This window comes from Hordeum vulgare, chromosome 6H (genome assembly GCF_904849725.1).
Source record: "Hordeum vulgare subsp. vulgare chromosome 6H, MorexV3_pseudomolecules_assembly, whole genome shotgun sequence".
NCBI lineage: Eukaryota > Viridiplantae > Streptophyta > Magnoliopsida > Poales > Poaceae > Hordeum > Hordeum vulgare.
In genome coordinates this window covers 300,645,900-300,672,103 of record NC_058523.1, presented here as the reverse complement: position 1 = coordinate 300,672,103, position 26,204 = coordinate 300,645,900, and positions in this window count along the sequence as shown.

Here is a 26,204-nt window from a genome sequence, read left to right as displayed (position 1 = left end):
GTGTTCCCGCTTAGTACAAGTGAAGGCTAGCAAATGACTGGGAAGCGAACAACTAGAGAGCGACAACAGTCATCAAAATGCATTGAGATTAACCAACATTGAGTGCAAGCATAAGTAGGACATAAATCACCATAAACATGAATATCATAGAGGCTATGTTGATTTGTTTCAACTACATGCGTAAACATGCGCCAAGTCAAGCCACTTGAATTATTCAAAGGAGGATACCATCCTATTATACTACATCATAATCATCTCGAAATTCATGTTGGCATCCAGGACAAACCATTATAAGCTCCTAGCTATTTAATCATGGCATCAGAAACTATGATCTCTAAGTTGTCATTGCAAACATGTTTCTCTCACAACAAAGCTGAATTAGGAACGATGAGCTAGTCATAGTTACAAAAACAAAATAGATCGAGTTCATACCAGCTTTTCCAGGCTCAGTCACTTCATCATATATCATCATTATTGCCTTTCACTTGCACGACCGAATGATGTGAACAATAATACGAGTGCTTGTGCATTAGACTAAGCTGGAATCTCCAAGCAAACACAAAGGAGAAGACAAAGTAATATGGCTCTTTGACAGATAAATAGATATGCATGCGAGAGCCACTTAACATTGTAACCATGGTCTTCTACCTTGACCCAAAGAAAAAGAAAACTATTTACACAGGAAAGCTCCCAACAAGCAAAAGAATAACAAGAAATCTTTTTGGGTTTTCTCAAACTAGACAAACACACGAAAAGAAAGCGAGAAAAAGAAATAAACTAGCATGGATGATACAGTGACAAAGTGTGAACACCGACTATCAAAGTGAATGTATGAGCATGAATATAAAGTCGATGGGAAACACGTACTCCCCAAGCTTAGGCTTTTGGCCCAAGTTGGTCTACTCCCATGGATGGTCCGAGCGATACCCAAAATCATAATGAGGGTTGTACGGGAGCGCTGCAGCTACTGCCTGAATAGCTGCCTCACGGAGGCAAGCAACCTTTGCCTCCCTCTCATACTCCTCTGCCTCTCCTCTGGTTATGTAATATCTCCATTTTACCTGAAAGTCAAAGAAGGCAGGAGCACGAAGGGTAATATGGAAAACACGCTGTCGGTTAAGTATTAACCGGTATAGGAGGGATTCATTATCCCTCTCAAGGAACTGATAGTGTATCATAGTGACGCGATCAAGGAAAGCTGTATGGAGCGGGGGATCTCCTGTGCGGATGGGTACTCCCAGAAAATTTGCTATGCGAGTGGCATAGATCCCACCAAAGAAATCCCCTTCATTAGCATTATTATTCATCCTCCTTGCCATTATAGCTCCCATGTTGGAACTTCTATCACCCGTTACTGCACTCTTAAGAATACTGAGGTCAGGTGTGCAGAGGTGACAATGCTCGATCTTGCCGTTAATGCATCTACCTATGAAGAGGGCAAAGTAATGCAAGGCAGGAAAATGAATGCTCCCCATGGTAGCCTGCATAATATCTCTAGTTTCTCCAACAGTTATACTAGAGAAAAAAAATCCCTAACGGAAGATTTAGGAGGATCATTGAGACTACCCCAATTAGATATCTTGCAAATTCTATTGAAATCCTCTAAATCCATGGTATGCGATTTGTCATAGAGATCAAACAGTACAGATGTGTCACGGCCAGCTGAAAAATTGAATCTACGAACAAAAGAGGCAGTGAGAGTAGTATACTGTTCACATTTATCGGAGATGAATTCTTCAAGTCCAACATTGTGAACAAGTGTATCAAACTCGTCTTTGAAACCTGCATCAATCATGAATTCATCAGAAGGCCATTCAGATGGTTATACGTGTGCGTTCCTCGGTTGGTAAGGATCGGGTTCCTGAATCGCGGGAGGGGACCCCTCTTGCTTGAGGAACCACCATGATAGTTTCTCCTGAACATCTTCCTTTTTTGAAATTTTCGATGACTCAAAGGAAAAGTGAACAAGGCTCAACTAAACTCATAGAAACTACTCCTACAAGTGCCTAGAGGCCATATCACACATCAAAACTACTTGGGACCAGCTAAAATTAGCATGCAAAGCTCAAGAGCAGGGTCACCAAGGCAGCAAAAATACGCAATGAATAAGGCACTAGAGCAAAATCTAATTGGACCAATGGAGGAGTCACATACCAAGGAGCAATTTCCCCAAAACAGTTTGGTGAATGGGGCTTTGCACAAGGATATCGAAAATCGCAGCAAGAAGAGCAAGAACACGGGTTTGAGCTGCGAAATGATTTTTTCTGGAGGTAGGAGAAGGAGACGGGAGCTGGAATAAGTGGAGGGGGACAAGCGGGCCCCACAAGCCTAGTAGGCGCGGCCAGGGGGGTGCCCGCGCCTCCTGGGCTTGTGGCCCACTGGTGCATCCCCCTGACTAGCTCTCCGTCTCAGAATTTTTCAAAAATTCCAGAAAAAATCATACTTGATTTTCAGGGCAATTGAAGAACTTTTATTTTCGGGACACTTTTCTATGGGACACAAAAAGCAGAAAACAGGGAAAACTAAGGCTAAATCTATCATTTTTCTTCTAAGCAACCGAAGGTGAAAGCTTGGAACAGAGGGTTGTGACTCCTCGATTCATCCATCCCATGGTCATCGAAAGAAATCCGTCGATGAGGTTGATCAAGTCTCCTTGACAAACTTTTTTCAAATCACGTAAAAACGGAGAATTTTCGAATAGTCACTAGGTTACCTCAATGGGGATGTGCGTATCTCCAACAAGCAAATCATACTTCATCTTAACAGTAGGTATAGGGCATTCAAAGCTCCTAATAAGAATCGATGAAGTTTTTTCAATAGCATTGATGCAATGTACTCGATATTGTTTCTTCGGCAAGTGCACTATATGCTCATTACCATTGACATGGAAAGTGACATTGCCTTTGTTGCAATCTATAATAACCCTTGCAGTGTTTAAAAAGGGTCTTCCAAGAGTGACCGCCATGGCATCATCCTCTGGAATATCCAGAATAACAAAGTCTGTTAAGATAGTAACGTTGGCAACCACAACACGCACATCCTCGCAAATGCTGATAGGGAAAGCAGTTGATTTGTCGGCCATTTGCAAGGAGATTTCAGTGGGTGTCAACTTATCCAATTCAAGTCTACGATAAATAGAGAGAGGCATAACACTAACACCGGCACCAAGGTCGCATAAAGCAGTTCTAACATAGTTGCCTTTAATGGAGCAAGGTATAGTGGGCACTCCTGGATCACCTAGTTTCTTAGGAGTTCCACCCTTGAAGGTCTAATTGGCAAGCATGGTGGAAATCTCAACCTCAGGGATCCTCCTCTTATTAGTCACAATATCCTTCATGTACTTAGTATAAGGAGACATTTTGAGCATATCTGTCAAACACATTTGCAGAAAGACAGGTCTAATCATTTCAACAAATCGCTCAAAATCCTCATCATCCTTTTTCTTGGATGGTTTAGGAGGAAAGGGCATGGGTTTCTGAACCCATGGTTCCCTTTCTTTACAATGCTTCCTAGCAGTGAAGTCGTTCTTATCGTATCTCCTATTCTTAGGTTGTGGGTTATCAAGATCAACACTAGGTTCAATGTCCACATCCTTATCATTACTAGGTTGAGCATCAACATGAATACCACTATCGATATTATCACTAGGCTCATGCTCTTCACCAGGTTGTGTTTGAACATCAGAAACAGAGATATCATTTGGACTCTCAGGTGCAACAACAACAGGGTTGCTAGCATGCAAGTTCCTATCATCTTTCTTTTTCTTCCTAAGATGACTAGGTGCATCAGTACTAACTCCTTGAGAATCTTGTTCAATTCTCTTAGGATGACCCTCAGGATACAAAGGTTCCTGGGTCATTCTACCACCTCTAGTGATGACTCTAACAGAATTGTCATTCAACTCATTGAGCAAGTCATTTTGAGCCTTAAGTACTTTTTGTACTTAGTGGTGACCATAGAGGCATGTTTACTCAAGAGCTTAAGATCATTGACATTTCTGTCCACACGAGCACTTAAATGACTAAGAATACGAGTATTCTGTTCCAATTGTCTGCTAACATAATCATTGAAACTTTGTTGTTTGGCAACAAAGTTATCAAATTAATCTAAGCATAAGCTAGCAGGTTTATCGAAAGGAATATCACTCTCATTGAATCTACGAAGAGAATTTACCTCTACTACATGTGTCGGGTTATCAAGACCATGGATCTCTTCGATAGGTGGTTGATTTTTGACATCTTCAGATTTGATGCCTTTCTCTATCATAGATTTCTTAGATTCTTGCATATCTTCAGGACTGAGGAATAGGATACCTCTTTTCTTAGGAGTTGTCTTAGGAGGTGGTTCGGGAATAGTCCAAGCATTTTCATTGCACAAGATATTATTCAATAGGATCTCAGCTTGTTCTACAGTTCGTTCCCTAAAAACACAACCAGCACAACTATAAAGGTGGTCCATAGAAGCATCGGTTAGTCCATTATAGAAGATATCAAGTATTTCATTCTTCTCAAGAGGGTGATCAGGCAAAGCATTCAGCAGCTGGACAAGCCTCCCCCAAGCTTGTGGGAGACTCTCTTCTTCAATTTGCGCAAATTTGTATATTTCCTGCAAGGCAGTTGCTTCTTATGGGCAGGGAAATATTTCTCAGAGAAGTAGTAGATCATATCCCGAGGACTACGCACACAGCCAGGAGCAAGAGAATTGAACCAAGTCTTAGCATCATCCTTTAGGGAGAAAGGAAACAACTTAAAGATATAGTAGTGGCGGATCTTTTCATCACTCATGAATAGGGTGGCTATATCGTGCAGTTTAGTAAGATGTGCTACAACCGTTTCAGACTCATAACCGTGAAAAGGATCAGATTCGACCAGAGTGATTAACTCAGGGTCGACAGAGAATTCATAATCCTTATCGGTCACAAAGATAGGGGAAGTAGCAAACTTTGGGTTGTATTTCATCCTAGCGTTCAAAGATTTTTCTTTCCACTTGCGCAGTAAATTATCAACATCATAGCTATCCTTACAAGCAAGAAAGTCCTCAGCTATCTCTCCCTCCATAACATAACCCTCAGGCATATCATGCAATTCATATGTAGGAGAGCTAGTTCTAATAGGTGAAATAGCAGGTTCTACTTCAATAATCTCAGCAGTTTCAGAAGTATCATCACATCTAGCAGCAACTCTAGCAATTTGTGCATCAAGGAATGCACCCAGTGGCAAAGCAGTATCAAGCAAAGCATCATCACAAGCATCATGGAAAGAAGAAGTAGCATCATCAAGCACAGGCAACACATCAAAATTTCTAGAAGGAGGTGGTGTCGCAAACTTACTCATAACTGAAGGTGAATCAAGTGCAGAGCTAGATGGCAGTTCCTTACCTATCCTCGTAGTTGAGGGCAAGACCTTAGTTTTTGTATCTCTCGGATTCCTCATAGTGATCAACAAACGTAAATCCCAAGTGACTCAGAGAATAGTGCTATGCCTCCCCGGCAACGGCGCCAGAAAATAGTCTTGATAACTGGCAAGTATAGGGGATCGCAACAGTTTTCGAGGGTAGAGCATTCAACACAAATTTGTTGATTCGACACAAGGGGAAGCCAAAGAATATTCTCGAGTATTAGCAGTTGAGTTGTCAATTCAACCACACCTGAAAGACTTAGTATCTGCAGCAAAGTATCAGTAGCAAAGTGGTGTGATAGCAATAGTAGCAACGATAATAGTAGCAGAAGTGACAATAGTAGCGGTAATAGTAGCAGCAGTGACTACAGTAGTGACAGAGTAATAGTAGCAGCAGTGACAGCAATAGCGGCAAAGTAGTGTAGCAAGGACCAGTAGGAAAAACTCGTAGGCATTGGATTGGTGATGGATAATTATGCTGGATGACATTCATCATGCAACAGTTATAACATGGAGAGATATGTAACTAGCTCCAGTTCGTCAATCTAATGTAGGCATGCATTCCGTATATAGTCATACGTTCTTAGGGAAAAGAACTTGCATCACATCTATTGTCCATCCCTCACGTGGCAGTGGGGTCCTAATGGAAACTAAGGGATATTAAGGTTCTCCTTTTAATAGAGAACCGGAACAAAGCATTAGCACTTAGTGAATACACGAACTCCTCATACTATGGTCATCTCCGGGAGTGGTTCCGGCTATTGTCACTCCGGGGTTGCCGGGTCATAACACATAGTAGGTGACTACAACTTGCAAGATAGGATCAAGAACACACATATATTGATGACAACATAATAGGTTCAGATCTGAAATCATGGCACTCGGGCCCTAGTGACAAGCATTAAGCATGGCAAAGTAGTAGCAACATCAATCTCAGAACATAGTGGATACTAGGGATCAATCCCCATCAAAACTAACTCGATTACATGAAAGATGTCATCCAACCCATCACCGTCCAGCAAGCCTACGATGAGATTAGTCACGAACGATGAAGAGCATCATGGAATTGGCGATGAAGGAAGGTTGGTGATGACGATGGCTACGATCTCCCCTCTCCGGAGCCCAGAACGGACTCCAGATCTGCCCCCAGAGGAAGAACAGGTGGTGGCGGCGCCTCTGTATCGTAAAACGCGATGAACTCTTCTATTTGATTTTTTCCGGACGAAAGGGACTAATTAGAGTTGGAGTTGGAGGCGGTGGAGCTCTGAGGGCCCCACAAGCCTGCTAGGCGCGGCCAGTGGGCGGGCCCGGGCCTTGTGGGCTTGTGGGCTCCTCGCTCCATGATACGTCTCCAACGTATCTATAATTTTTGATGGTTTCATGCTATTATCTTGTCAAACTTTGGATGTTTTGTATGCCTTTTATATATTTTTTGGGACTAACTTATTAACTCAGTGCCAAGTGCCAGTTCCTGTTTTTTCCGTGTTTTTGACCCTTTTCAGAGGAGGATTTTAAACGGAGTCCAAACGGAACGAAACTTCCAAAAAGATTTTTTCCGAAACAGAAGAAGATCGGGGAACTTGAGAACCAAGGCAGGGGGTCACCAGGGACACCACGAGCCCCCTAGTCGCGGTCAGGGGGGCGCCTCCCAGGCTTGTCGGCTCCCTGGGCGATCACTGCCCTTGGTCTTTCGCCTATATATTCCAAAAAATTCCAGAAAAAATCAGGATATCATCGAAAGTACTTTTCCGCCGCCGCAAGCTTCTGTCTCCGCAAGATCCCATCTAGGGCACATTCTGGTGCCCTGCCGGAGGGGGGATTCGGATACGGAGGGCTTCTTCATCAACATAATGACCTCTTCGATGATGCGTGAGTAGTTCACCATAGACCTACGGGTCCATAGCTAGTAGCTAGATGGCTTCTTCTCTCTCTTGGATCTTCAATACAAAGTTCTCCATGATCTTCATGGAGATCTATCCGATGTAATCTTCTTTTGCGGTGTGTTTGTCGAGATCCGATGAATTGTGGATTTATGATCAGATTATCTATGAATCTTATTTGAGTTTCTTCTGATCTCTTATATGCATGATTTCATATCCTTGTAATTCTCTTTGAGTTGTGGGTTTTGTTTGGCCAGCTTGATCTATGATTCTTGCAATGGGACTAGTGCTTGGTTTTGGGTTCATACCGTGCGGTGACCTCACCCAGTGACAGAAAGGGCAGCGAGGCACGCATCATGTTGTTGCCATCAAGGGTAAAAAGATGGGGTTTTCATCATTGGTTTGAGATTATCCCTCTACATCATGTCATCTTGCTTAAGGCGTTACTCTGTTCGTCATGAACTCAATACACTAGATGCATGCTGGACAGCGGTCGATGTGTGGAGTAATACTACTAGATGCAGAAAGCATCGGTCTACTTGTCTCGGACGTGATGCCTATATGTATGATCATTGCCTTAGATATCGTCATGACTTTGCGCGGTTCTATCAATTGCTCGACAGTAATTTGTGCACCCACCGTAATATTTGCTATTTTGAGAGAAGCCTCTAGTGAACACTATGGCCCCCGGGTCTACTTCACGCCATATTTTCAGCCTTACACTTTTACTTCGTTGCACTTTCCGCCTTCAGATCTCAATTTGCAATCAATCTTGAAGGGATTGACAACCCCTTTATAGCGTTGGGCGCAAGCTCTTTGTGTTTGTGCAGGTACTCTGGACTTGACGAGATTCTCCTACTGGATTGGTACCTTGGTTCTCAAACTGAGGGAAATACTTAGTGCTCCTGTGCTGCATCACCCTTTCCTCTTCAAGGGAAAACAAATGCAAGCTCAAGAGACGACAGCAAGGTTTCTGTCGACGTAGCACTCCACTCCTCCGGTTGATTCTTGCACCAGTATTTTTAATATATTCCACAAAAAATCCTCATAAATTTGCAGGTCATTCCAAGAACTTCTATTTCTGCACAATAACAACACCATGGCAATTCTGCTGAAAACAGCGTTAGTCCGGGTTAGTTCCATTCAAATAATGCAAATTAGAGTCCAAAACATGGGCAAAAGAGTTTGGAAAATTAGATACGACGGAGACGATCAGGGCCTCGGGAGGACAAGGCTTTCATGACCTGATTCGCCATCCTGGGCCTCAGGTCCCTCCGCTCGCGGGGGAGTTGGAGCTTGCGAGTCGTGCGAGCACTCAAGAGCATAGGCGAGGGCCTGTCGTGTCTTCCCAAAGTAGCACCCTTGCCGGCTCGCTCCTCCCTTGCTGCCACCAAAGCGGCGCTGGCGGAGTGTGGGGTGGCAGCGAGGTACATAAGCAGGGGCTCCCGAGGGCAAGGCGCCACCATGACCGGCGGGCTCGTGAGGTAATGCTTGAGCTCATCGAAGGCAGCATCGGCCTCCGGGGTCCACTCGAAGGGTCCCTTCCTTTTCATGATCTGGAAGAAGGACATGGCCCGCTCACCAAGCTTGGAGATGAAACGACCCAAGGAGGTGACACACCCTGCCAGCTTCTGCATTTCCTTGAGGGTTGTTGGCACGCTCATCTTATTTATGGCATTTACCTTTACTGGGTTAGATTCGATCCCACGGTGCAACACCAGGAAACCAAGTAGCTTGCCTGATGGGACTCCGAAGCTGTACTTCTCGGGGTTGAGCTTCAGGTTCACCTCCGGCAAGCTGGTGAAGGTCTCTTCCATATCCTCCACTAGGGTTTTGGCTTGCCTTCACTTGACCACGATGTCGTCGACGTAGGCCTCCGCATTCCTCCCAAGCTGCGGCCCCAAGGCAATTTACATCAACCGCTGGAAGGTCATCTCGGTGTTTCGCAACCCAAAAGGCATACACTCATAGCAGTAGACCCCACACAGGGAGAGGAAGGTAATCTTATCGACGTCCTCCACCGCCATCTTGATCTGGTGGTAGCCCGAGAAGGCATCCAAGAAGCACAGAAGGTCGCACTCTGCGGTGGAGTCCACGATCTGGTCGACGCATGGTAGCGGGAACGGGTCCTGAGGGGAGGCCTTGTTGAGGTTCGTGAAGTCGACGCACATGCGCTACTTCCCACACTTCTTCGGGACAACCAATGGGTTTGCCACCCACTCCGGATAGCGCACCTCCCTTATGACCCTTGCTTCCTTCAGCTTACACACCTCCTGAGCGATGAAGGCCAGCTTCTTCGGAGCCCGCCTCCTTGCCTTCTGCTTCACTGGACGCGCGTTTGGGCACACCATGAGGTGCTGCTCGATGACGTCCCTCGGGTCCCCCACAAGGTCGGAGGTGCTCCAGGCAAACGCGCTCTTGTTCGCCGTGAGGAAATCCACCAATGCCTTCTCTTGGTCTTGGGGGAGATTTGCGCTGATGGTGAAGATGGGGGCCAGGCTCCCTTCGTCCACCGGCACTTGCTTCATCTCTCCCCGGTCCTGCGAAAACAACTGCTTCTTCTTCACAGGCGCGACGTCGCGGGCGTCTCCTAGGTCCCCCGCAGTGCGCGCCTCGCCCCTAGAGTTAGCACGTGCCGCGGCCGCGGCCTTACGGGATAACCCGAGCACCCGTGAGGCGTCCTTGATGTTCCCCACGTCTGTAAGCACGCGCTGCTCCGTGGCATCTTAACGACATTGTAAACCGGGTGCGTCGCCGCCATGAATTGTGCGAGGGCTGGGTAAGCGAGTATGGCATTGTACGGAAGGTGGATGCGAGCGACGTCGAAGTCGATCTGCTCAGTGCGGAAGTTGGAGCGGGTGCCGAACGTGACAGGGAGACTGATCCGTCCGACGGGAACGATAGATCCCGCCACGACCCGAGAAAAGGTCTTCGAGGGCGCGAGCTTCTCCCGGGGCAACCGCAGGACGTCGAAGGCCTCCACTGAGATAATGTTGAGGCCCGCACCGCCATCGACGAGGGTCTTGGAGACTGCCATGTCGGAGATGGTCGGCGTGCACAACATGGGAAGCGCCCCGGTAGCCATCGTGGCCTTAGGGTGGTCGTTGTGGCCGAAGGTGATGTCGATCTCTGGTCACACACGGCGTTCCGGGCGCTCGAGCCTTAGGCAGGCTGTCCCTCCGTGGTGCAGGAAACAATTGACGTGGCGGATGGAGGGTGGCACCTGCGATCCGCCGAGAATGCAGGCGACCGCAGGGGCGGCCCTGCTTGCTCGCACGCAGTCCACCGCCTTGGATCGGCGGTTGTCGATGGTTGCACTTGCCATGGTGCTGCCGAGTCGGGATCTGGTTCATGTTGTTGGTGTGGAGGCTCCGATATGCACCCCTACATGGCGCGCCAAATGTCGGATTTCGGGCTCTACAAAACCCTAAGGATTTGAACTCAGGGGCGCACGCAGAGGCCATTCAACAGATTCCGTTTACCAGACTCGCTACACGTTGGGCATGGCTAAGAACTCACGTGATGGTGAGGAGAACATAGGACACAACAGTTTACCCAGGTTCGGGCCGCTGCAAAGCGACAAACCCTACTGCTGCTTTTGGTGGATTGCCTCTCACGGAGGTTTGAGGATGAACTAGTACAGTGCTCTTGAGCCTCCGGAGGCCAAGTGGTTAGGCATCTTGCTCTGGGGTTTCGATGATTCGATCCCCTTGCCAAGTATCCTACCCTCTCTATTTATACTGGAGGCCATAGTCCTCTTCCCTTATCGTAGGCGGGAAGGGATCCCACAACGGCCAGTTTCGATGGGAGACAAGGGAACATGCTTCCCCTATCAAAAGTGGTCTTCTCGTGCAAAGTAAATGTTCGCGCCATCAGAGATGGGCCCAAGGATGATGTTTCCCTACTGGCGGGCGGTGGCGGCTTCGTTGCGCCAGAAGGGAAACCTTTGGACCCCTGTACGCCCTGTCGACTTTGCACCAAAGGATAAACCGCCCCACTCTGCCATCTGCTGCTCGCGTGTCGTTTTCTGGCATCACGTTTGGATCCTGAGGCTGGGCCTTGCCCCGGAATGCCCGCCACTTCGTCGGGGTCCTGAGGAGCCCTCCTATGGGTCTTGATGTTGTTCCTCCTCATGAGGATTGGCCCCTCACGAGGGCCTTGTCGAGCCTGCCGATGCTTGGTCGGTGGAGTGGGCCAGCCCTAGGCCGCAGACTGGCGAGTCTGGGTACCCACATTCCCAGAACGCCGACAATTGCGACACCACTCGTATGGGTGGCAATAAAGTTGCTTCTTCATAGGAGAACTGACACGTGCCTTAACAAGTCTCACGAAACCGCCTGCCCGCTCGACACCTGTCCGATTAGTGATTGGTCTGCCATTGAGGAGGAGCGGTGGGCAAGTACTGGAGGGCTTTTCGGTACGCAGCTTGTCGCCAAGTACCTTGCATTTGTCTTGTTGCACTAGTGGAGAAACATCTAGCCACAACTTATGTTGGTGGCACACCGTTTCTAAGTGACGCCATCACTTTATTTTTCGATAGCCCTCGTGGTGGACACATTTTTACGAGAGTGATACTAAGTTAGTGCCGGTGTTGTAGTTATATCTCACACCATATGTAATTGCATTTTTTGGTATAGATTGTGTTGGCGTAGCCCATTAGGCCCACACGAGCACTAGTCCATTTTAACCGCCCTCCGTACCCAGATAAAAAACCCTTAAGTCACATTCACTTGCCTTATTCACCTTCTATCGGAGTCTAAACGACGGGTCTCAGGTAGGGGGTCTGAATTGTGGATCTTAGATCGATGGGTAAAAAGGGACGAAGGAGACAATGTTTACCTAGGTTCGGGCCCTCTTGATCGAGGTAAAACCCTACGTCTTGCTCTTGTTTATATTGATGATTGAGTATCGAGTACAAAGTTGATCTACCTCGAGATCATATGTTGTGGCCTAAAACCTAATGATGTAGACGTTATGTCTAATGAATATCTATCAACTAGGTCGTCCTCGGCTTATATAACAAACCGGGGGCCTAGGATAACAAGAGTCCTAGTTGGCTACGTCGGTGTAGATGAGTCCTTGTATTGATCACCAAGTCTTGTGGAATCTCCCTTGTATGCATCATGGGCTGCCCAAAGTGGCCCAGTAGTGAATCATCACGGGGGTCCTCGGCCCGACCAACTAGTCGGGAGACGACGTGGTGAGTACCCCTAGTCTAGGACACCGTTAGTAGCCCCTTGAACTGGTCATCAAGTTGAGGACGCTCCTCATTTCTTCCGAACAGTTCATTGTCTTTGGTCGTCGGTCTTGAAAACTAGTTCAAAAAATCTTCCCATCTTCGATCTTTAGGATCACTGAGCTATCCGAAGATTTCACACGTCGGGCATCCGAGGAGCCCTTTAAGTTTTTCGCCTTTATCGATGCCTTGTTATTTTTTACGCCACACCTCGGGTTTGAACTATTTCTTGTGCGGCGGTATGCTCTTGTGTCCGAGCTCCAACGCCGAGCTGTATCCGAGATGTCTTTTTGCAGTCGAGCTCCAACGCTAGTCGGCATCCGAGGTGTCATAGACTACCTCGGCCTCTCAAAATTTGAAGGATTTAACCTGAGCTTAAATGTTGGAGCAGTATTTTACGGAGCGAGCCATTTGCATCCGACTTATATGTCGGACTGCACCACCTCGGTCTCGGGCTGTTTTTTGCTGAATCTATTTCCGATTGGTGTAATTTATTTACTACCGAGATGTATAGACAATAGCTCTCAAGGTGTATGTGTGCCTAAAACTCGAGATGCATATGAAGGATAAAAATAAAACCACTGATCCCAACAGCCCCCAAGACGCAGGTCGATTCGCGAAATCGGCCTGAGGATCAATTCCTTACTTGGCAGCATACTTTAGGAATGAAAACGCGTGTGTAGTAGGCCCCGAGACTCAGGTTGGGTGCGGCCGACCGACCTAAGGATCGAATCTCCTCGAAAACCATGTTGCACTCGTTGTGTATGTTTTGACAACGCCGAGGTGCAGATCGGCGAGAAAGATGCCGAACTGCGGGTCAGAAAAGATTTTCCGGTTGGTGTAATTTATTCTCTGACAAGCTATATAACTAGTAGCCCATGAGAATTGGGTTGGGCAACATGGCCGACCCTAGGATCGTATCACCTCAGGAACTATTTCATCCATTAAGTGTGTTTTGACAACACCGAACTTGAGCTCGGCAGGGAAGATGTCATACTGTAGGTCGGACAAAATTCTCCGAGCTGAACCACCACGCAGAACACCTTGAATAAGAAGATGTCTCTTCTCCTAAAAGGATAACATATAAATAGGTTATAGTTGCCATGAGCTCAGCAATACCTGAAAACTTTAGCAAAAATATTACATTCTGAACTAAATCAAGTTTCTTTCGTGTGTGTGCAATAGCCTCCGATACTCAGGTTGGGTGTGGCCGATCGACCTAAAGAACGAATCTCCTAAGAAACTGTATTGCACTTAGAATTTTCTACATTGAATAAGCAATGCAGTAGCCCCCGAGCGAGAATTTGGGCACGGGTGGTCAAATTAATGATCAATATTTGGTTGACACAATTTAAGTGTAATGATTCTATGTATCCAAGTACTTTTTACATCATTAGTTCTCGAATCCGCATTGTACAATACTTTCTTGACCGACCATCGACTTCAACGTCCACGACTAGTAGCCGATGTGTGTTTGTCCTACTTTATAAAGCCTTTATAAGGGCAAATATATATGGAAAACAAGGCAATCGGGCCATTCGGTTTTATAAACAAAGGTACATAGAGAGATTACTTATTTAACATAAAAACATCTTCTGGGGAAAATAGTTCATTTATAAGTTCCTTTTCCCTGAATATCATGTATGACCATGATCGTGAAACCTCAACTCCGATCAATGTGGGAGGAAAATATTGAGGATTTAGTTCAGGGAATGTTCCTGAACTATGTGTTCTTAAATTAACTAAAATTTTCACTTCCGTCATTCCTGACCAATTAGATTCTTAAGATGGCTAGCTTTCGGCTTCACCCAGTCTGATGTACTAACCCGGATGACCCGGAAGTAACAATCATAGAGGTGCTCCATTTAGCCCCTAGCCGAACAATCGGGAACGTAGGACATAAGCGCTGGAGCTAGGCAACCCAGCTTGGCCAAAATCTTAAGTCAAATTCATGCATATTTATGGTTTTATAATGATGATTATGGAAGGCAGCACTCGCATATTGAATACAAATGCTTTTATATTATATGTTATTTTGACTCCATTGTGACTATTTGTAATCTAAAAGTGGACCATCACTAGCTTCCACCCCTTTGTAGATACTACGTAGGGTGTTTCCATACTAACAAGACAACCCTTAGCCGACGTCTTAGTGACCAAAGGCGTTGTGTTTAGTGGAAACGAAGCAATCGGATATTCAGGCTTTATAACTTTCACTTAGTCATAGAAGATTTTAAGTAGGAAGGCAAGTTACTAGCCCCCGATGAGTGTTCGGCATTAGCTGAGGTTAAGCCATTAACACTTCACCCAATTTTATGTAAGGCCCATGGGGTAACCTTTATCGGTCTATAGTTTAACAAAATCATCGGGTCGTTGAGCAGCTTGCGCTCATTGTGAGTGTCAATTTTCGGTTTTCTCCAATGAGGTACTTGACCAATCAAACTGTAAGTACAATGGCAGTGGTTCCCCCTTTGCACACCTAGCCTAACAAAGCGGGATATAGGAGGCAATCACAGGAGCTGGGCATCCCAACTATTGACCGAAGATACAATTCGAAACTGATGCATGATACGTCTCCAACGTATCTATAATTTTTGGTGGTTTCATGCTATTATCTTGTCAAACGTTGGATGTTTTGCATGCCTTTTATATATTTTTTGGGACTAACTTATTAACTCAGTGCCAAGTGCCAGTTCTTGTTTTTTCCATGTTTTTGACCCCTTTCAGAGGAGGATTTTGAACGGAGTCCAAACGTAACGAAACTACCAAAAAGATTTTTTCTGAAATAGAAAAAGATCAGGAAGCCTGAGAATCTGGGTAGGGGGCCTACAGGTACCCCACAAGCCCCCTAGCCGCGGCTAGGGGGGGCACGCGCCTCACTGGCTTGTGGGATCCCTGGGCCACCTCTGCCCTAGGACTTTCGCCTATTAATTCCCTAAAATCCCAGAAAAAATCAGGAGATCATCGAAAATACTTTTCCGCCGCCGCAAGCTTCTGTCTCCACAAGATCCCATCTGGGGCACGTTCTGGTGCCCTGCCAGAGGGGGATTTGGATACGAAGGGCTTCTTCATCAACACCATGACCTCTCCGATGATGCGTGAGTAATTCACCATAGACCTATGGGTCCATAGCTAGTAACTAGATGGCTTCTTCTCTCTCTTGGATCTTCAATACAAAGTTCTCCATGATCTTCATGGAGATCTATCAGATGTAATCTTCTTTTGAGGTTTGTTTGTCGAGATCCGAAGAATTGTGGATTTATGATGAGATTATCTATGAATCTTATTTGAGTTTCTTCTGATCTCTCTTATGCATGATTTCATATCCTTGTAATTCTCTTCGAGTTGTGGGTTTTGTTTGGCCAACTAGATCTATGATTCTTGCAATGGGAGAAGTTCTTGGTTTTGGGTTTATACCGTGTGGTGACCTCACCCAGTGACAGAAGGGATAGTGAGGCATGCATCGTGTTGTTGCCATCAAGGGTAAAAAGATGGGGTTTTTCATCATTGGTTTGAGATTATCCCTCTACATCATGTCATCTTGCTTAAGGCGTTACTCTGTTCGTCATAAACTCAATACACTAGATGCATGCTGGATAGCGGTCGATGTGTGGAGTAATAGTAGTAGATGCATAAAGTATAGGTCTACTTGTCTTGGACGTGATGCCTATATGTATGATCATTGCCTTACATATCGTCATGACTTTGCGCGGTTCTATCAATTGCTCGACAGTAATTTGTTCACCCACCGTAATACTTGCTATTGTGAGAGAAGCCTCTAGTGAACACTATGGCCCCCGGGTCTACTCCACACCATATTTTCAGCCTTATTCTTTTCTTCGTTTGCACTTTCTACCTTCAGATCTCACTTTGCAATCAATCTTGAAGGGATTGACAACCCCTTTATAGCGTTGGGTGCAAGCTCTTTGTGTTTGTGCAGGTACTCTGGACTTGACGAGATTGTCATACTGGATTGATACCTTGGTTCTCAAACTGAGGGAAATACTTACTCCTCCTGTGCTGCATCACCCGTTCCTCTTCAAGGGGAAAACCAACGCAAGCTCAAGAGACGACAGAAGGATTTCTGGCACCATTACCGGGAAAGGACTTTTGTTGCCGTAGCAGAAGAATTTCTGGCGCCGTTGCCGGGGAGGATCAAGTCAAGAACTCATCCAAGTAAGTGTCGCAAACTCATCTCTTGCATTTACTTTGTTTGCTAGTTGCCTCTCATTTTCCTCTCCCCCACTTCACAAGTTTGCCTTTTTTGTTTGCCTTTTCGTTTGCCCTTTTTCTCGCTTGCTCTTTGCCCGCTTGTCTACCTACTAAAACCCGCATGGCCCAACCAAGGGATTTTGATGCTCACTATACAGGCTTGGAAGAGATTGAAACTAGTGTTAAAGGCTTCATGTCTACACAGTTTGAATACAACAGTTACTTTCGTAGAGAACTGAAGGAGAAAAATTCTTTTCTGGCTTTTATGAGTAGAGAAGTAGATGATATGGCCAAAGAATTCCTTCTGCTAAATTCTCAGTTTGCTCGTCTTGAAAAGTTGGTAGGCCAGATTTCTGATATGCACGCTACCTTAGTCAATAAAATGGCCGCTAAACCTGAAACTCGTGATGAGAATCACGAAGATCTTAAAGTGCTTGGTGTGACTCCCATTGAATCTTTGTTTTCTTGTGTCATACACAATGATGATGGGGCTGGATATGAATCCACTTTGGTTGAAAAGAGCCCCAATGATTCGGAGTCCATCTATCTTGATGCTAAAAGCATTGAAAGTGGAGTGGAAGACACTAAAACTTTGAGTAGTAATGAAATTACTACTTTGGATTTCAAGGAATTCATTTATGATAGTTGCTCCTTGATTTAATGCATTTCCTTGATGCAATCCAAGCTAAACTCTCCACACGCTTATAGCCAAAACAAGGCCTTTACCGATCATATCGTCGAAGCTATGATAAAATCTCTTGAAGAGAAACTTGAATTGGAAGTCTCTATCCCTAGAAAGCTTCATGATGAGTGGGAACCTACTATCAAAATCAAAATCAAAAACTATGAATGCAATGGTTTGTGTGATTTGGATGCTAGTGTTTCCGCGATTCCAAAGTCTTTATGTGATGTTCTGGGTTTTAATGAGGTTGAAGAGTGTTCTCTTAATTTTCATCTTGCGGATTCTACTGTCAAGAATCCCATGGGAAGGATCAATGATGTTCTTATTATTGTGCTTGACATTGATTGCAATCCTACATGCCCTATTATTCTTGGTAGACCTTTCCTAAGGACTATCGGTGCTATCATCGATATGAAGGGAGGAAATATTAGATTTCAATTTCCTTTAAAGAAGGGCATGGAGCACTTTCCTAGAAATAAAATAAGATTGCCTTATGAATCCATGATGAGGGCCACTTATGGTTTGAGCACCAAAGACGACGATACGTGATTCTATCGCTTTTATGCCTAGCTAAGGGCGTTAAACAATAGCGCTTGTTGGGAGGCAACCCAATGAATTTATCCTTTTCTTTTTGTTTTGTTGCGTCCACACCATCATAATTCTGTTGTGATTGTGTTTTTTGTGTTTGTTTTTGTATTTGAGCCAAGCAAAACCTTTATGACTAGTCTTGGTAATGGTTTTTTGATCGTGCTGGAAAAAGACCGAAACTTTTCGCTCACGAGATGATTTTTCTTTTTTATTCAGAATGAGATTTGGAGTTGATTCTTTTTTCTTCTGGTTTATATGCCTTTTTCCCAGGCAGTAGTAATTTTTCAGAATTTTTGAGGTACGAGAAGTATACGAAGTATACAAATTGCTACAAACTGGTCTGTTTTTGTCAGATTCTGTTTTTGTTGAGTTGGTTGCTTGTTTTGATGAAACTATGGATAGTATCGGGGGTACTAGCCATGGAAAAGTGAGAATACAGTATCCCAACACCAATATAAATAGAAATCAAGATTTCTACAGTACCTAAAGAGGTGGTAGTTTGTTTTCTTGTGCTAATGTTATCACGAGTTTTTGTTTAAGTTTTGTGTTGTGAAGTTTTCAAGTTTTGGGTGATGTTCTCATGGACAAAGAGATAAAGAGTAGAAAGAGCTCAAGCTTGGGGATGCCCAAGGCATCCCAAGCCAAATTCAAGGACACCAAAAAGCCTAAGCTTGGGGATGCCCCGGGAAGGCATCCCCTCTTTCGTCTTCAATCCATCGGTAACGTTACTTGGAGCTATATTTTTATTCACCACATGATATGTGTTTTGCTTGGAGCATCTTGTATCATAGGAGTCTTTTCTTTTTGTTGTGTCACAATCATCCTTGATGCACTCCTTTTTGAGAGAGAGAGAGACATGCACTCATCATGATTTTGCTAGGATGCTCATAGTGCTTCACTTATATCTTTTGAGCTAGATAATTTTTCTCTATGTGCTTCACTTATATCTTTTAGAGCACGGCGGTGCGTGACTTGGTAGTTGGCTTATGCTATGAAAGTAGTTCCAAAGGTGATAGGTACCCAAAGAGGATACAAAAACCTCCATCTTCATGTGCATTGAGTAGAAAGAGAAGTCTTGATTCCTCTCAATTAGTTTTGAGGCGTGGATTTGGTAATATTAAGAGTTATGTTAGTAGGGTGTTGTGAATCTAGAAATACTTGTGTTGAAGTTATTGATTCCCGTAGCATGCACGTATGGTGAACTGCTATGTTAGGAAGCCGGAGCATAATTGATCTATTGATTATCATCCTTTGTGTTGAGGTCGGGATCGCGCGATGGTTAACACCTACCAACCCTTCCCCTAGAAGTTTGCGTTTAGCACTTTGTTTCGATTACTAATAAAAACTTCCGCAACAAGTATGTGAGTTCTTCATGACTAATGTGAGTCCATGGTATAGATGCACTTTCACCTTCCACCATTGCTAGCCTCTCTAGTTCCGCGCGATTCTCGCCGGTGCACAAACCCACCATATGCCTTCCTCAAAACAGCCACCATACCTACCTACTATGGCATTTTCATAGCCATTCCGAGATATATTGCCATGCAACTCCCACTGTTTCGTCTCATGACTTGTGTCGTCACTCCCATATTGCAATTGCATGATCGTAAGATAGCTAGCGAGATGTTTCAACGTCATACGCCAAGCTAGATCGTTGCACATCCCGGTACACTGCCGGAGGCATTTCTTATAGAGTCATCATTGTTCTAAGCTTTGAGCTGTGAGTAAATAAAAGTGTGATGATCATCATTACTAGAGCATTGTCCCATGTGAGGAAAAAAAAGAGAGGCTAAAGAGCCCAAATAAAAAAATGGGGAAAGAGGCCCAAGAGCCCAAATAAATAAAAAAAAGAGAAAAAGAGAGAAGGGACAATGGTACTATCTTTTTCCACACTTGTGCTTCATAATAGCACCTTGTTCTTCACGATTGAGAGCTCCTTGCTTTCTCACTACCATATGCTAGTGGGAATCTTCATTATATAACTTGGCTTGTATATTCCAATCATGGGCTTCCTCAAAATTGCCCTAGGTCTTCGTGAGCAAGCAAGTTGGATATACACCCATTAGTTCTCCTTTTGAGCTTTCATATACTTATAACTCTAGTGCATCGCTTGTATGGCAATCCCTACTCATTCACATTGATATCTATTATTGGGCATCTCCATAGCCCTTTGATACGCTGAGTCAATGTGACCATCTACTCCTTTTTGTCTCACAACCACCACCACACTCTATTCCACCTATAGTGCTATATCCATGGCTCACGCTCATGTATTGTGTGATAGTTATAAAAAGTTTGAGAAAGTAAGAGTGCGAAAACAATTACTTGGCCAATACCGGGGTTGTGCATGATTTACATTAGTTGTGTGAGGATGATGGAGCATAGCCAGACTATATGATTTTGTAGGGATAACTTTCTTTGGCCTTGTTATTTTGAAACTTCATGATTACCTTGCTAGTTTGCTTGAAGTATTATTGTTTTCATGTCAATAGCAAACTATTGTTTTGAATCTTACGGATCTGAACATTCATGTCACATGAAAGAAGTTGCAAAGGACAACAATGCTAGGTAGCATTCCACATCAAAAATTCAGTCTTTATCACTTCCATACTCGAGGACGAGCAGGAGTTAAGCTTGGGGATGCTTGATACGTGTCCAACGTATCTATAATTTTTGATGGTTTCATGCTATTATCTTGTCAAACTTTGGATGTTTTGCATGCCTTTTATATATTTTTTGGGACTAACTCATTAACTCAGTGCCAAGTGCCAGTTCCGGTTTTTCCATGTTTTTGACCCCTTTTAGGGGAGGATTTTGAACGGAGTCCAAACGGAACGAAACTGCCATGAAGATTTTTTCCGAAACAGAAAAAGATCGGGAAGCCTGAGAATCAGGACAGGGGGCCTGCAGGGACCCCACAAGCCCCTAGCCGCGGCCAGGGGGGGTCCGCGCCTCCCTGGCTTGTGGGCTCCCTGGGCCACCTCTGCCCTAGGACTTTCGCCTAAAAATTCCCTAAAATCCAAGAAAAAATCAGGAGATCATGGAAAATACTTTTCCGCTTCCGCAAGCTTCTGTCTCCGCAAGATCCCATCTGGGGCACGTTCTGGTGCCCTGCCGGAGGGGGGATTCGGATATGGAGGGCTGCTTCATCAACACCATGACCTCTCCGATGATGCATGAGTAGTTCACCATAGACCTACGGGTCCATAGCTAGTAACTAGATGACTTCTTCTCTCTCTTGGATCTTCAATACAAAGTTCTCCATGATCTTCATGAAGATCTATCCGATGTAATGTTCTTTTGCGGTGTGTTTGTCGAGATCCGATGAATTATGGATTTATGATCAGATTATTTATGAATCTTATTTGAGTTTGTTCTGATCTCTCTTATGCATGATTTCATATCCTTGTAATTCTCTTCGAGTTGTGGGTTTTTATGGCCATCTAGATCTATGATTCTTGCAATGGGAGAAGTGCTTGGTTTTGGGTTCATACCGTGCGGTGACCTCACCCAGTGACAGAAGGGGTAGCGAGGCACGCATCGTGTTGTTGCCATCAAGGGTGAAAGATGGGATTTTCATCATTGGTTTGAGATTATCCCTCTACATCATGTCATCTTGCTTAAGGCGTTACTCTGTTCGTCATGAACTCAATACACTAGATGCATGCTGGATAGCGGTGGATGTGTGGAGTAATAGTAGTAGATGCAGAAAGTATCGGTCTACTTGTCTCGGATGTGATGCCTATATGTATGATCATTGCCTTAGATATCGTCATGACTTTGCGCGGTTCTATCAATTGCTCGACAGTAATTTGTTCACCCACCGTAATACTTGCTATTTTGAGAGAAGCCTCTAGTGAACACTATGGCCCCCGGGTCTACTCCACACCATATTTTCAGGCTTACTCTTTTTCTTCGTTGCACTTTCCACCTTCAGATCTCACTTTGCAATCAATCTTGAAGGGATTGACAACCCCTTTATAGCGTTAGGTGCAAGCTCTTTGTGTTTGTGCAGGTACTCTGGACTTGATGAGATTCTCCTACTTGATTGATACCTTGGTTCTCAAACTGAGGGAAATACTTACTGCTCCTGTGCTGCAACACCCTTTCCTCTTTAAGGGAAAAACCAACGCAAGCTCAAGAGACGACATAAGGATTTCTGGCACCATTGTCGGGAAAGGACTTTTGTTGCCGTAGCAATGCATATAAAGCAATATCCGAGAAACCAAGGTGGACGTCAGCACGAAAGATGCCAAACTGCGGGCCGGTAAATATTTCCCCAACTGAATTATTACGTATGGCACCTTGGTGAAGAAGATGCCCCGCCTCTTAAAAGAAAAACATAAAAGTAGATTAATGGTGTCTAAAGCACGAAAAACCAAAAAAAAAAAAGCAAAAACTTTACGTGTGAACTAAATCAAGTTTCTTGGTGCCAATCCAAAAATTGGTCTTAAAATTAATATGTGCTTCGGTTGTGCTGTAACATGATACATCCGATCTCTCAGACTTCAAGCGGGCCAGCCTTTGGCTTCAACCTCCATATCCCGAGGGCAGAGTGTTTCTCCGAGGCCTAAACTCAATCGACTTTAGAGAGAAACTAGGCTACCCGACTATTGACCAAACACTCGTGTTGGAAAAAGGAGTAGTAGAGAAAGACTTTGCAACGACCAAGAATAAAACACATTTATTGTAAAACGGCTCATATAAATTTAAGAGCCCCCGGTTAATGTGGGTAAAGGAAGTGTTTTTAACAAACGAAACTCTTAACAAGCTAAGTTTTTAACAAACAGCTTTTGTGTTTAACACAAATATAATGACTGGTTTAACCACACAAAAATAAAAAGTTGAAAACAATTTGAGCATGAAAGCGACTTAGCTGGTTAATGTGCTCGATGTTGATGACAAGGGCCGAGCTTGTGGCAGGTCAAGGTCCCAGCCCCCAAGTCTGTCACGAGGTAGCCGATGAAGAGCTTGGATTGATGAAGTGACAAGACAACACTTCGGAAGGGCCGAGTCAAAACCCCCGGTCCAGCCAAGGAGAAAAAATAGTTCGATAGTGTGACGACGAAGCCCCAACCTTAGTCTACCATGTCAATGATGCAATCGGGTTGATGGAGGCGTGATGACGACGTCGACGCGTGGAGACGATCACCTGTGCCCATAAAATAGTGCAAGCAAAAAAGTAACATCAAATAATAAAAATCCTCTACTTAAGTAACTTAAGTGAAGTAAATAATTAGAAAAAATATAGCCTGAAAACGGAGGTGCCCGAGCGAAGAGATTGGCTTGATGAAGTCGTGATGCGGCACGACTGATGTGGCGAGGCGAAGCCCTTAGTCCAGCCGAGGTGACGAATCTCGTCAGCCAATGACGCCGATGTCACCGCAATAGGTTGATGAAGAGATGACGAAGCCCTCGGTCTAGCCGAGGTGATGTAATAGTCCGGTAAGGTGGCGCTAGAGCTCCCATGCCAACTGACGTGTCGAGGCAGGTCAGCGTGTTGAACGTCGGCTTGAAAAGCGACGGCACGGCGATGCTGGTGCAGGTCGGAATTTGGGACGCGATCAATGTTGGCTTGGTGAAGCAATGGCGCACCCGACTCGTGCAACCCATGGGTGACGAGATTCTTCAGAGATTATTCGGCCCTGGAAATGCCAAACTCTTTGTCGGATCGCCGAGGTGTTAATCCGATGAGATTAACCTTGGCTCGACGAAGCGATGATTTGTCTAGTGCAGGTCGGCAGCCATGGAGGAACATTGTCGAGCTGGTTTGACACGAGCGTAATGGTTAATATTGCCTTAAAAGAGGCTTAAAATTTGTGGGCATGTGTTTTAGAACAACACATAATACCTTAAAAGAAATTCCTTCAAAAAAGGATGTCCAAAACCCCATTCATGAAGAAAGATGAACTCGGCTCGGATTTGTTTTCACGAAGAAAACATATCCAAATTTCGTCGTACTCATTGGACGTTTCCTTGAATTTGGACGATCGGATCGGTTTGAAAATTTGAGGGTTGGCCATACAGGAATTTCGCAGACGATGAATGGTGGGATTTTCCAACGAATGTCCGAGCTGGATACTAGACCCCTCACCCTAAACTCCTTCAGATTCCCGTCCAAATTAGACACGACTCTGGTATATCGGAGATCACCGGAGATTCCTCGATCGGACCATGACGAAATTTTGCAGGGTTGTTGTGGATACAATTTTGCACAATTCCACTAAAGCAATCGTCGAAGCGATGCTCAAGGAAATGGGGACAACGAACACAAATTCGATGTCCGAAAAACCCCGCAATCAATCTGCAAACGAGCCGTCAATCCTTCTACCGATCACACATCGGAGCTCTCGATGAAAGCACCATTGTCGGAGTCAAAATCGGCGGATGTCGGGTAGGGGGTTCGAACTATGGATCTTGGATTGATGGGTAAAAAGGGAAGAAGGAGACGATGTTTACCCAGGATTGGGCCCTATTGATGGAGGTAAAACCCTACGTCCTGCTCTTGTTTATATTGACGATGGAGTATCGAGTACAGAGTTGATCTACCTCGAGATCATATGTTGTGGCCTAAACCATAAAGATGTAGACGTTATGTCTAATGAATATCTATCAACTAGCCTGGCCTCGACTTATATAACACACCGGAGGCCTAGGATAACAAGAGTCCTAGTTGGTTACGTCGGTGTAGAGGAGTCCTTGTCTTGATCAGCAAGTCTTGTGGAATCTCCCTTGTATGCATCATTGGCTGCCCAATGTGGCCGATTAGTGAATCATGACAGGGGTCCTCAGCCTGACCCACTGGTCGGGAGACGACGTGGTGAGTACCCCCTAGTCTAGGACAACGTCACCTTCCTCCCCCCTAGGCCCCTCTCTCACTCGCTGCCATATCCGGCACCTCCCGACCACGTCGCGCATCGCTGCCGGACCAGCGTAGCCGCTGCTACCTCCGCCCTACAGGTGAGACCTACCACCCCTTACGCATCTTCTTTGCATCCCCGAGCATCTCCCTCCATTCCGTGGCAGATCCCAGTCTGGAAAATGTGTATATATATGTTTTTGTGGAAAATATGATTAGTATAGATATCTATTAGTGTATAACCTGATTAGTATAGATATCTATTAGTGTAGAATCTGATTAGTGTAGTATCTCATGACATGCTTCAATACTATTGTGTATAATCTGATTAGTGTAGAATCCAATTAGTGTAGCATACTACTAGTAAAAATTAATTTATTTGTATAGAATCTGATTAGTGTAGAATACTACTAGTAGAAAGGAATTTATTATATATAACCCAATTATACTTAGTGTTAAATATGGTTTTGTAGAATGACGACACCACCACCACCACGTCCAGTGTGCAAGTGAAGGTGCGCCACCAACCTTGCAACTCGCACGTTGTTTGGCATCTACATCGGACTGAGTTTTCTTTCTATAGCGGTAAAAAATATCAATATTTTTACAATTAATTCTTTTGTTTTTGTTGGTATATATGTTAATGCTTATCCAAGCAACATTTTTCTAGGATGTCAAGGGACTAGAGGCTTTTCATGGCAATGTTGGGAGGCTTGACAAACAAGTGGTAGGCAGCGAGGCATAGCGATAGAAATGAGATAACTGGCATGTCAATGATAGTAGAGGTATCCAGAGAAATGATCATCTTGCCTAAGATCCCGCTTGGAAGAAGAATGAATCTATGAAGTACGTGAATGGCGTAGTCGAACGAATCCTCACACTCCGAATCAGTTTCAGAACTCTATCGAGAAGAAGCAATTCAGAAACAAACAAATGACATGGTAAACACCACAACATATTCATGATATGATGCGAAAATAAATATGATGCATGTCCGGTTTGAAAATGCAAGGCATGACAATCACAACAATCAAATACAACACATGAAGTGAAGCTCAATAGAAAGGAATTGCAAATTGATGAAACACCACATTCGAAACATTTTATTCACTCTCGTTCATTTACACGACAAGTTTAAATGTTGTTTAACATGGCAAGAGGTGAATCATAATTAAACTATATATCTAGGCGTTTTAAATGAGGTCGGAAACAACATATATCATTTCCGAAATGACCCCATTAGCAAATTTTGAAATTGGTCCATATCTGAACTAACCATATTTTCTGTTTATTAAACAAGTAAACAAAATGCACCATGTGATACGACTTGTCATCCTAGGCGATTTACACA